The sequence below is a fragment of the Equus przewalskii genome, chromosome 11 (genome assembly GCF_037783145.1).
Source record: "Equus przewalskii isolate Varuska chromosome 11, EquPr2, whole genome shotgun sequence".
Lineage (NCBI taxonomy): Eukaryota > Metazoa > Chordata > Mammalia > Perissodactyla > Equidae > Equus > Equus przewalskii.
Genome location: NC_091841.1, coordinates 24,946,687 through 24,959,098, shown reverse-complemented (window position 1 = coordinate 24,959,098; position 12,412 = coordinate 24,946,687). Strand labels below are relative to the sequence as shown.

At 37.8% G+C, this 12,412-nt stretch overlaps 1 pseudogene; it reads right to left on the bottom strand.

Moving 5' to 3' along the window:
• LOC103566114 (organic anion transporter 7-like) overlaps positions 1 to 1,926 on the bottom strand; it is a 34,078-nt pseudogene extending 32,152 nt beyond the window's left edge.
• Positions 1,927 to 12,412: the final 10,486 nt, after the last annotated feature.

Here is a 12,412-nt window from a genome sequence, read left to right as displayed (position 1 = left end):
CATGTGCTCCATCTCCCTCAGGAGAGACATGGTTGGGTGTTGGCAATGATTTCAGAGGAATTCTATTTCAGAAGAGGTATTGTCAGGCACAGAATTCCCCAAACTTCTCACATGAAAAACTGTGACAGCAGTTATGAGTAGTTAATTACATAATTACAAAAATTACCTTTAAAACCTATTTCTGCAAAACAAAAAATTAAGGCTACTGGCATAATTTTTCAACACACCACCAATGACATATTGCTCTATACCACACAGATTTTTTAGGAAAATCTACTCATCACAGAAGGGAAACTAGGCCAAGATGACCACATTTTGGGAAGTCCACAAGGTCCAGGAACATGGCACCCCTGGCCAAGGCCAACAAAGTAGTTTTCCATGTCTGTGTCTTCAAACAGGCTGAACCTCAGGCCATCAACATTTTTCTCTCCATTCCAATAGGTATCACTTTCTCATCTTTCTAATCCACAAGTTATAGTACCTCATCATCTGTCCTCATGTGGTTCCAGATTTGATGGAAATGTCATTACTGTGTCCTGTACACCAAGCTCAATGCTATAAAAATAGCACTCACCATACTGATTAATTCTTCAATTGTATTTCTAGAACACTAGAGACCAAGGCAGCTCCAGCAGAGTATAATTTGCTATATTTATTTCCTAATGAAGAAATGATTCATGAAATGATGGAAATACTCTGGAGTTATAAGAGCTGTAATCCAGAGACACTCGCCTGTCTGATAAATGGCCATCTATGATGCTTCCTACAAGCATTCCAGTCATGAATAAGAATTTAGACACTGAGAGCAGCGACTGAATTTCACATACCAGGTCCCACTGCAAGAGAAGGAAATTTGCAAAGGAGAGCTCCACAGCAGTTTATAACCCTTACATGGAAACACCTTAACATTACTTGCAAATTTTAGTATATTGGCCCCCGTCTTCCTTTCCAGCTTCCCCTTCTAAATTAGTTGATCTTCTCATTCAGATCTAAGCTTGAAAATAACTTTTTTCTGGAAGGCTCTTCTAAAATTGTAGGTTTTATGGATGCTCTGTTTTCCTCCATGATAAATGGTTGTAACCTTGGCCATAGAGTGCGATTATTTGAGTTTTAAAATTTTTTCATGACTGAATTTCATCACAGAGCTTCTTATAGCATTTCTCTGGAGTACAGTCTGAGCATGGAGGTTTTAATCAATCTCCCAATAATTTAGAATTTGCAGCCAAAAGGTAAGCATTACTGACTTACCATAACATTTTTAACACATTACATGAATTACTTGCTTAAACTTTGGTCTTTCCAAGAATAAAAGCACTATGATAGCAGGGTTCATGTCTATTTTTGAATTCATTAGTGTCATTATTTATTTAAATGTGAGGGGTGTAATAGAGAAGCAATTAATATTCACTGAAAGAATGAAGGATGAGCACCTAAATAGTGACAAAAAGCTTGAAGCATCTTCATTATTTTTCTAACTCTGAACAACCACAGTATGCACTCACAAGCGGTAAATGAGGCGTCTTACCTTAGACACGATGGTGGAGGAGTTGGAGCATTTGTCGTACATCCAGCTGGTCACACAGGGCTCTATGTCTGGCTCACTCATGTTAGGGAAGGTTCCACTCAAGTGAAGGAACTGCCACTGGGGGTGTCAGAAGTGATGACACTTCCCTGGCCTCATGTTTGAATCCAGTGGGATGGAGATTCTCAGGAAAGCATCTTGGGTGAGGATCCCAGGGCCATTAGAAGATACAGTGTCATTGTCGAGGATGTGGACCCAGCAGTAGTGACTAGGGATGGCTGCAGTGAAGTTCTCCAATAGAATATAAGGGTACATTATGAGGCTGGAGATGCAAAGGAAATCATCTGAAGAATCTTGAATCTTCTCAGGCCTCCAACTTGATCTGGATTTTCCATAATGGCCATGGAGGTTGAACAGGTTGTCCTCGTGATGAGGCAAAATGACTGTATCTAGAAACCTTCAAGGGGAGAGGAAGTTTCCTGCCACACTAGTTGTGTGATGACCACACTTTCTCTTCAATTGACCCTGCAAAGCAGGGCCATGGAAACTATTTCTCCATATTTTTTAGGGTCAGATTGGTAGCCGTTTTCATTAGTCAATGAGAAATATTTTGCTGAGGTATTTCTGACAGTTGACAATTAAATCTATTAAAGGTGTACTTTGTAAAAATTCTTCCCCTCAGCAGCGCTTCAAAGTCAGCATTGGATTTTGATCTACAGAATCTGAGTGAACAATCTAATATAAACTTGCTACATTGTATGCAGTTCTTCACAGCAAATCTCCTTGAGGAGGTTCAAAAGTGAAATGTTTTTTAATTATCCTTTGAAAATAAGAGGAAGCATTTTGCTTGTTTAGAACTGAATTTTGATTAAAAGAGTAATGAAAACAATCCTGAGTTACACTAAAGCAAGTGAAATATGGCGCAATCATCCTCTTTTGGTAAGTGACATTCTACTTAAGTTCAAATCATACCACAAATTCACACTGAAAATGAGTTACTTGAAATAGGGCAGAGTGGGAAGTGATGGAGGCCAGAAGGGTAAACCCGTGTTAACCTCCTATAGAGGTTTACATTTATTGGCTGATTGATTCATCCAGATAACATTTGTGGGGACCTTTTCTATGCTAGTTCTGGGAATACAGCTATGTGTCAGACAAGGTCTTCATGACTCTAAAGTCCAGTGAGTAAGGGAGAAGTAAATAGCTAATTACACTCAGATCTCATAAAATTGCTCTCTGGTACATGCACAATATGCCAGGGAAGAAATGAAGGGAAAATATGGGATAAAATGTCATAGCTTTATTAGCATTAACTCATCTATTAAAAATTTCTATGTTTACAGCTTTATTGAGATATAATTCACATACCATCTGTTAAAAATCAAAATTCAACTGAGTAAATATGAAGATGTAGTTGCCTTTCTTAAGCTATTCAAGAATCAAGCAGTGTCCCATCCAGCTGCTAGAAGGGCACTATGAGGAGACATACAAGATGGAAAGTTTTTATAGGAAGGAGGGTGAGGTCAGGAAGTAAATAACAAAAGAAAAGATGGGGTTATTTGGGTCAGACACCTTCTTTATTGGGGGAAAGGAAACTGGCATGGGTTTTATCATGCAGGTTACCTCAGTTGTGCAACTCAGGAAATTTCAGATTGATTGTTTAAAGGTCACATCCTGGGAGGCCTGAAACTGTAATTAAATCTTGGTTTGCTGTCATAGGGGCCATTTGGGGCTTTTTGTTTATTTTAACAATTCCCTTGGTTTGATTAAAACTCTCAGACTAACTGAGAGATATGATAAAAAATTACTGCATTAGCACCACTCTCAGCCACTGCTCCATAGTTCTTATGGCTTTTTCTGGTCATCTGAGTGATATTTGCGGGTCCTGATGTTTTTGCTCAATCCCAGTGATACTCATGGGCCATGTCTTCCAGTTCACATTCTTTAAGTTGGTCATTCTTTGTTCCTTCTCCAACATTCCAGTTTCAGGGAGATTACTTCATGATTAGGAGCTGCAAATATGCAATTAAACCTTTTCAGAGAATAAAACATGCCAGAGAGACTATTATAATTATAATAAGCAGGATAATTCCCAATGTTTGGATTGCACTTCAGAGCCATGGTTCCTAAGACCCAAACCTATGAAATAAAGACCTCATTGAAGGAGTAAACCTTTAAAGCCAACTGGCTTGCTCAATGATCTAATGTAATTGAGTTTCCATTTCTCTAGAAGTATTAGTCTAGGTATAGGAATTGGTGTTTGCCACAGCATAGCTACCTCCTTGGTCAAATGAAAAAAAATCAAGGCCTATCCATTAACAAGGACAATCAGAGAGTCTAAGCCTTTTTCTTGGACAGCAATTGCTTTAACAGTGAATTCTGCAATATTTTTAAGAGCTAAGGAGATGTTTCTGATCATAGCCTCATTAATATTTACTCCTAACCAAGGGTATAGGGATCTTTGAAAAAGAGTTCATTTTGAATTAATAAATGTCTCCTGGTAGGTCCTTTCTAGAGCAGTGAGGGACAGTTATGTAACCTAACAGACATTGCCAGCTGTGTGCCAGCCATCTAGGCATTCATAAGTCCAAGAAGAATGATAACCACAACAGACAAAGGTAAAACCTGTTGGAGCACAAGCTACTTCCCCTGAGGTTGCACTGTTAATGGATTCATTCACAAGAATCATTGCATTTGTCTGTTTACACCAGGGGTCAGTTAGATTTTCTCCTAGGCTGATATAAATAGTTGTTTTAAATTCCAGTGGTTACCCACCTCAGCAACCGCCTGGGAGGTAGAGATTGGGCATTATTTTAAAGGTCAATGCCAGAGTAAAAGAAAGAAAGACAGAAAAGAAGAAAAGAGTTTCATGTTTAACTAAAGTAGGAAGTTTTTTCTGCTGTCTTGGGTAGAAGCAGTCTACATCAATGTCAGCTACTTCTCTTCCCAGTCAATTTGATACAGAGGTCTCCAGCATTTGTACAGAATCAGATGTCATCTTCTACAAAGCCTTCTAGTTTTGCAGCAGTGTCAGTGGTCAGGAGCACCTGCTAATGCCCCTTCCAATGGGGCTCAAGGACTGTCTTCCTCTGATGATGCTTCCAGAATGACCAGTCAGAGGGCCTAGACTGTGACCAACAGGATCCTTTAAAACTGGATGTGGGAAAGCTCCTGTAACCTGTTGATGATAGGCTTGAGCACAAGACGTTAAAGCCTCAGTAGCTGGTCATACAAGCATGAGGAAACAAGGGATCAGCAGACAGTTGAACACCAATAAGAACTGATGTCAATGACTGTCTTGTGTGGAGTGAGTTTATGTTTTCCAAGTGGGGTACTGAGAACAGTCAGCAAGAACAATGACAATACCTTGTACCAGAGGAGTCCAGTCTACAGGTATATAACAAAATCACAAAGAAAATTAACAGGACTAGAATCTAATGTTTTCAAAACTGCAAACATAATTTTTCTCTCTACAATTACCTCCATCCTTTACTAAAGATAATCACAGTAAAAGTATTTTTTTATCTTAACACTTCCCTGATTATTTATATAAGTGAAACAAGAATTCTGACTGAGTGTCTCTGAATTCTGAGGGATCAGGAAGAGAGAAAAGGTAATTGTTTTATCTTTTTTCACAAAGGTATATCTTGCCAAAATGTTAATATCTTAAATGAAAAGATTTCTTTAAATCTGGAAAAACGTTAAAGCCATTAGCTCTCTTGACCTTGCCTGATAATTGAGAGTGACAAAAATAGTGATAATTCCAAAAGTTTGCAAGATTTTCATTATGGCTTGTATGATTTGCCCAGTGAATTGGGTACCTCTATCACTGGAGATTGCTGAAGGTATACCCCAAGTGGAACAGGTAATTTCTAACAGTTGCTTTGCCACTGTGAGGGCATCCACCTTGTGGCATGTGAAGGTTTCAAACCATACAGTAAACATTTATATGATAACAAGAATATAGTTGTAACCCATGCTAAGTGGCACTTGAATGAAGTCCAGATGCAGGTATCCAAAGGGTACAGAGATAGGAGGTCTGAAGCCTCTGGGGACAAAAATAATTTTTCTTAAATGCAGGGTGGTGGGTATAGGAGTGTAAAACTGAAAAATGAGATTTGCCAGGGAGCTGGGAAGAACCAAGGGGCCATCTTGGTTTCCCATAGCCCTAACCATTTGTTTAATTTACAGCCATTGTTTACCCATCTTAATTTCTCTGATTCAGAAGAAGACTGTTGCCATGTTGCCATGGAAAAATATGGGCAATGAGTGGTCACCTTTTGCAGAAGCAGAATGGACTTCATCCACGTGTGCCACTATCTTTTTAGATTTTGCTGTTGCTGCCTTGTCCGAAAGTCAGCTATGGCATTCTCCTTATACTCAGATTCAGTTCTTTATAGTGGGCCTCAATTTTGATGACAGCAATTTCAGAAGCTAATAGAATAGCACTAAGAAGATCATTTACCTGTTGGTCATATTTGATTGAGATCCCAGAGTATGTCATACAACATTTAAGATAATAGCCAGATTACAAGTAATAACATTACACCAGGACATATCAGATTTCCAGGAATTTCACACAATTTCTAGAACAATTATATACCTATGAAAACAAAATGTAAAGGAGGCATAGTATTATTTCTTATTTGACAATGCTTCTTATGCAATTTAACATATCAAATAAACCTAATTAGTTTAACAAATCTTTTGAAATGTTCCAGTGGTTCTGTGGAAAAATATGTTTCTTTTGGGTCAAAAAGACTTCATTTTAGATTTAGATTTTGGGAAGTTTGTCAAAGATATCAAAAGCTTTGGCCATTTGACTAAATAAGATCACACATCAATATGAAGCAATATTTAATTACCTATTAGCAAAACTTAGTTCTTTTATTATTAAGAAGACTGTTTTTCCTATGTAATCAAGACCTCATAAAGCATCAAAAGTTATTTTGATAAAACACTAAATCTTCATTTTTCTTTCATAATCTCTCATCAGGAGCAGACCTAATAGTCCAAGAAAACTTTGTCCTTTAGCAAATAAAAGAAACAATGTCTAGTTTTATATAAGTATACTACTGATGTTAAAGGTTAATTGTAAAACCCTTATAAGTAATTTTTGTCAGCCTGATCACACGATTAAAAATTCTCTTTCTTTCTTTCTATGTACGTTGAAATTGTCCTTCAGTTTTCTCCTTCCCATTCTGAAACAAAATTACTCTCATTTGCCTTAACAAGTGCAACTTCATATTAGAATTTTTAACCTTTAGAAACCTTAATTTCTAAGTGAAAAATAAGGCAATCAACAAATACGAACTTTCTTTTATATTAGCATTCTGAGGATTGACAGATTTACAAATATTTTTTATAATTTTCAGAAACATACTTTTTCGTGGAAAATGTCTGTGTGACATAAAACATATTTACTAATAGACCCAAATTTATCTTTAGTTTCTGTGAAATAGGAAGCGAAAGTTGATAAACCTATGTTCATTAATGAATGCTTCACTATTTTATTGTATTTGAAAATCATATAGATATTTAATAAATTTCTCACCATTTAATTTGTTAATAAAACTCTAAAGTTTCAGGTTTCCAGAAAAGTGTTAGATGCTATTTTTAAGTACACATGCCATAAAATATAATTGTTGCTAAAAGGTTTATCTATAAACTCTTATCCCAATTACGTCTATCTAAATTATTTACTCCCATCAATTAAATTTAGATCACTCACAAAAACTTCATGAGATATTACACAAAATCAGCCATCATTTTAAGTTCTTCTTTGCTGACTAATTTTGCAATAAAGATGGCATAAATTTGACTAGTAAACCCAGGTGGAAGAAAAGTTGTTTATGTGCATTATATTCAATGTTGGTAACTTTTAAGATATGTCTATTTAATTAAAATACCAAACTGAAACTAGCTTTTATACCTAAGTTTTTCCCAGTTCACTTCAACTGGAAAAAATTTGGATTTGTTTGTATTATATTTCTGAGAACTTTAAAATGCCCAATCCTTACAAGCGCTTGGCCTTTAACCCAATTAAATAGAGCACTTTTGCCAATTAATTTTAGCAATGCTATATGGAGGTAGAAAATATCACATATCCGCAATATAGTCATATATAGATGTACAGACAGACATACAGAGAGGCACAGAGACCTTATAGTTACTAATTTTTGTGGAGAATATTTGTAAGATTTCTCATTAGTCCAATTTCCAAATACTTTCTCTCTCCTTTTATTTTCTTCTGATGAGAGACATTGCATTTTAAAGAATGGCTTTCAAGTCACAGTGAAGGTGGGGGTAGAAAATCTACATCACAAAGGCACAGAGGAGGTATCCAAGTGTTCTTCAAGATGAAGTTTTTGGAGCATATTTGCAGGACAGTTCTGTTTCTGATATCCCAATATCTACAAGCATTTTTTTTTTTTGGTGGGAAAGTTTAGGCCTGAGCTAACATCTCTTGCCAACTTTCCTTGTTTTGCTTGAGGAAGATTGTTGCTGACCTAACATCTATGCCAATCTTCCTCTATTTTGTAGGTGGGATGCCACCACAACATGGTTTAATGAATGATGTGTAGGTCCATGCCCAGGATCCAAACCTGTGAACTCTGGGTTGCCAGAGCAGAGCATGCGAACTTAACCACTGTGCAACAGGGCTGGCCCCTACAAGTATTTTGAGATGATTAGGGAAAGTTTGAGGATTGACAAAAAGGATTGACACGCTCATTCACCTATTGGAATGTTTCTTTCCCTCTGGGTACATAATTTCATTTTTACTTAGTGGAAGTGGCCTACGAAAAATTCCTATTAGGCTCTAAATATCTGTTTTCAACTTGGCTAAATTTCTGGTCATAAATTTATTAAATCCTTGGAAATATCTTATCAGGTTTCAGCTGGAACAAACAGTAAATATAACTGGAAGTATTGGACAACTTCATTAATTGTAATTTTAGTTTCCCGTTGGGTGTTTATGGGAACAACACAGCAGTTTACCAGGAACCTCTCAGAGTCCTGTCAACATTGGTAGGAGCCTGTATGTGGGTCATTTTCAAAGGTAGATATCAGGTGTCTGTAAGGCCATTAACTTAGCCAGCTTTTGTTTGAGGTCATGTTGTCTTTTCAGAGTGGAAAAACAATTCAGACAGAAATTACTAGAATAAGTGCTTAAGTAGAGGAGGATAGAGGAGGCAGTAGGTGTTATGTCAGTGTTACATCAGTCTTATAGTCTTTTGTTTTAAGTACCTATTATCTCTTTAATTTTTTATGTCTTTTGCAGTGAAGTTTTCAATGCTGAATTTTTAAGACTTTTCTAAGATTCTGCATTCGTTTTATCTCATTGGAATGTTCCCCATACTGGCCATTGTAATTCTAGGTTGCCTCTGGTAAAATTTTGCCATTTTTTGTAGATATCTACCACTCTGGGACCACAGTTCTTAGACATAAAATAAACAGATGTGCAAGAAGGTTGTGCGCTCAATACTTTGAAACTTGATGATCTCACTTCATTTAGCTGAGGACTTTGGGTTCTCTGAGCCAAACTAACACCTAAGAAGGACTTGCCGTGGGATTGGGAGGTGACAAGTGCTTCAACAGTATTTAAATGTTCGACCCATGCACACAATTACGCGGCTTTGTTTTTTCAGAGATTCCCATTATCAATTAACTCATATTTAATATTCACCTGAGGCCTCCCAGTGGACTCAGTCCAGCTTAAATCGGACCCAGTACAACCCCAGACCCAGTGTGTTTCCTCTATCAGACCCAGCCCAACTCTGGCTGGTAACCACCAACAATCCTCAGGGAACTTTAGCCTGGGAAAAAGGATTGAGCCAGCAAACTCCAAAAATGGAGACAGTGGACTGATTCCAAGCAAAATGGAGAACTGAGGCTGCCACCTACAGTTCCCAGCGTGGGATCTGGGGACTGATTGGAAACAAATGGGGAATTGTAGACTAAACCATCAAAGTTCGCACTGTGGAACTGAGAGAAAGAGCTAAGGGCTGGAATTTTCCACCCAGGAATTGTGGTCTGAAAGACTAAGGGTTTGGCTCTGGGGAACCTTCTGCTAGCTCAGTTGGCTCTGGGAAGAATCCTCTGCCAGCTCAGTTGGGCCCCAGGTAGAGTCATCCAGCAGCTCAAGCTGACCTGCCCTGTAAAGGAAAGCCACGGATTGGTAGCTTGAGTGCAAAAAGAGAGGAACTCAAACTGAGAGGAACTTATGGATGGCCCTCCAAAATGCTCAGAAAGACACTGAACTCAAAACGGGGTTCATAGGGTACCATGCCTGTGTTTCTCATTGTCCAGGAATTCCCTCAGAAGTTCAGTTCCATCCCACCACTGTCACCAAATCTGCTAAAAAACAAAATTTAACTGAGTAAATTTGAGAATCTAATTGCCTTTATTAAATGATTCATGAATTGAAAAATAGCAGTTCTAGCAACTAGAACGGCAGTCTCAGTGTTGTAAGAAATGGAAGGTTTAGACAGGAAAGAGGGCGGGACTAGGAAGTCATTTAGTAAAAGAAAAGAAAGGGTGTTTTGGGCCCAGACATCTATTTTTGGGAAAAGGGAACTGGCACGGAATTCATCTTGCAGATTACCTTGCTAGTGCAACTCTAGAAATTTCAGATTGACTGTTTAGAGGTCACATTCTTAAGAGGAGATAAAACTGTAATTAAGTCTTGGTTTGCTATCATGAGGACAATTTTCGGCCTGTTATTTCTTTTTTATAATACATCTAATTTACTCACTTCAACTGTACAATTCAATGACTTTGAGTTACCATAGAGTTGTGTAACCATCACCACTATCTCTTACAGAAGACCTTTATAAACATCAAAAAAACTAGCTGCAGTGACAGAGGCTCCAATTTTCTCTAGTGCACTTATTTTTTTCTGCCCTGTGATATTGTAATTTTTAATAAGAAATGTATATTTGATTTTCATCTCTGTTTCTAGCACAGAGCTCCTAAAAGTCTTGGAATATCCTAAGCGAGGAGAGTGACAAAGATATCTTTTGTTGTGTTAATGACGTGACATTTGGACTGTACCTAAGGATGGGGGTTGGTTGCTAGGAGGACTAACCATGTGATTGGGGGGTTAGAACTTTCAGTCCCACCCTCCTGGCCCCGAGGGAGAAGAGAGGGGCTTGAGGTTGAATCAATTGTCAATGACTAATGATTTAATCATCCTGCCTATGTAATGAAACTTCCATAAAAACCAAAAAAAATTACATTGAATGAGTTTGCAGGTTGGGATCCAAATCCATATCACAAGGGTTATACACATCAACTCCACAGGGACAGAAGCACCTGGCTTCAGAACCCTCCCATACCTCACCCTATGTATCTCTTCACCTGGCTGTTCATTTGTATCCTTTATCATATCCTTTAACAAATAGGCAAATGTAATTAAATGTTTCCCCAAGTTCTGTGAGCCACTCAAGCAAATTAATAGAAGCCAAAGAGGGGGTCACTGGAACCTCCAATCTATAGCCACTTGGTCAGAAGCACAGGGAACAATCTGGGCTTGGAAGTGGCATCTGACATTGGGAGATGTAGTCCTGTGGGCATGAGCCCTTAACTTGTGGGATCTGATGCTAACTCTAGGTGGATAGTGTCAGGATTGAAATATGTTGTATGATTAAATTTGTATACATTTCTCCTGTTAATCTGTCTCCAGTCAGCTTAATTCTTAGGCCATCCACAGAACCTAAGAAGGTAGAAGGAGGTTTTTTTCTCCCCTGCAGATGCCTTTCTCCTCTCAGTCTAACACCCACCACTGTTCAGTTATACCAGAAAACATAGATTTACTTCCTCTTGTACTATTACTAGGAAAATATTAGGATGACAACTTAATGCAGTACACTTTCACTCTTGGAAATACAGACTTGGAGTCTTATTGGCTCCCCCTTTATTCAGGGGAAGTGCCAATTTTTGCAACTGAAAATTCAGTGTGCCTAGTTAAATCTGTAGTCAAATAAACAGTGAATCACTCTTTAGTATAACTATGTTCCATGCAATATTTGTGATATGCTAAAATATTTTTGTTATTTATCCAAAATTTGAATTTAATGGGACATTCTGCATCTTATCCAGTTAGCACGTAAAATACAGAACTCTCAGGTAAATAGAAATTCCACTCAAACAATAAATAATGTTCACAGTAACTATTTGCTATATAATATTTAGGATATTAGGATATTAAAACATGTGTCTTTTATCCAAAATTCGAATTTAATTTAGTGTCTATGAGGTTATCTGGCAACACTGTCTGTTCAGCTTCTCAATATACACAGATTAGTAAAACAATGCTCAATTGCTGACCAAGGATGTAACAGAATTCATGTGTCCTCATTCCGTGCATCTTTCATGTCAGGATCCTCAAAGACTGAAATATAGCTTATAGCTTGAAGGCAGAAAGATGGCAAATACTGGCACAGAAACCACCAGTGGGAGGGTTCACAGTATCGAATGGCAAAATCCAGACATCCTAATATGATCTGCCCAATACTATTGACACAGTCTGTCAGGGTCATTCCCATGGCTTGGAATCTGAGCATTGTCCATTCTACAACTGAAAGAAAACACAAACAGGATTTTGACTTTAAACTATGGTGGAATATCAACATCAAATAAGGCCTTGGAAAATGTACAAGATCAAAAGTATTGACTTACTGAGCATAGCACTGTTTACCATGATGTTCACAACAGAAAGGCCATCCAAGAAGCACAGTGAGCAGTCAAAGAGGCACAGGTGTCAGCAATGGCAAACTGGAGCAAACATGACCTGAGGATTAACTTCCTCCCAAACCTGAGAAACAGGTACAGGTTAGACCAGGGAACAAAACAACATATTGTAAAAGTAAGCGTGAAAAAGGACACATT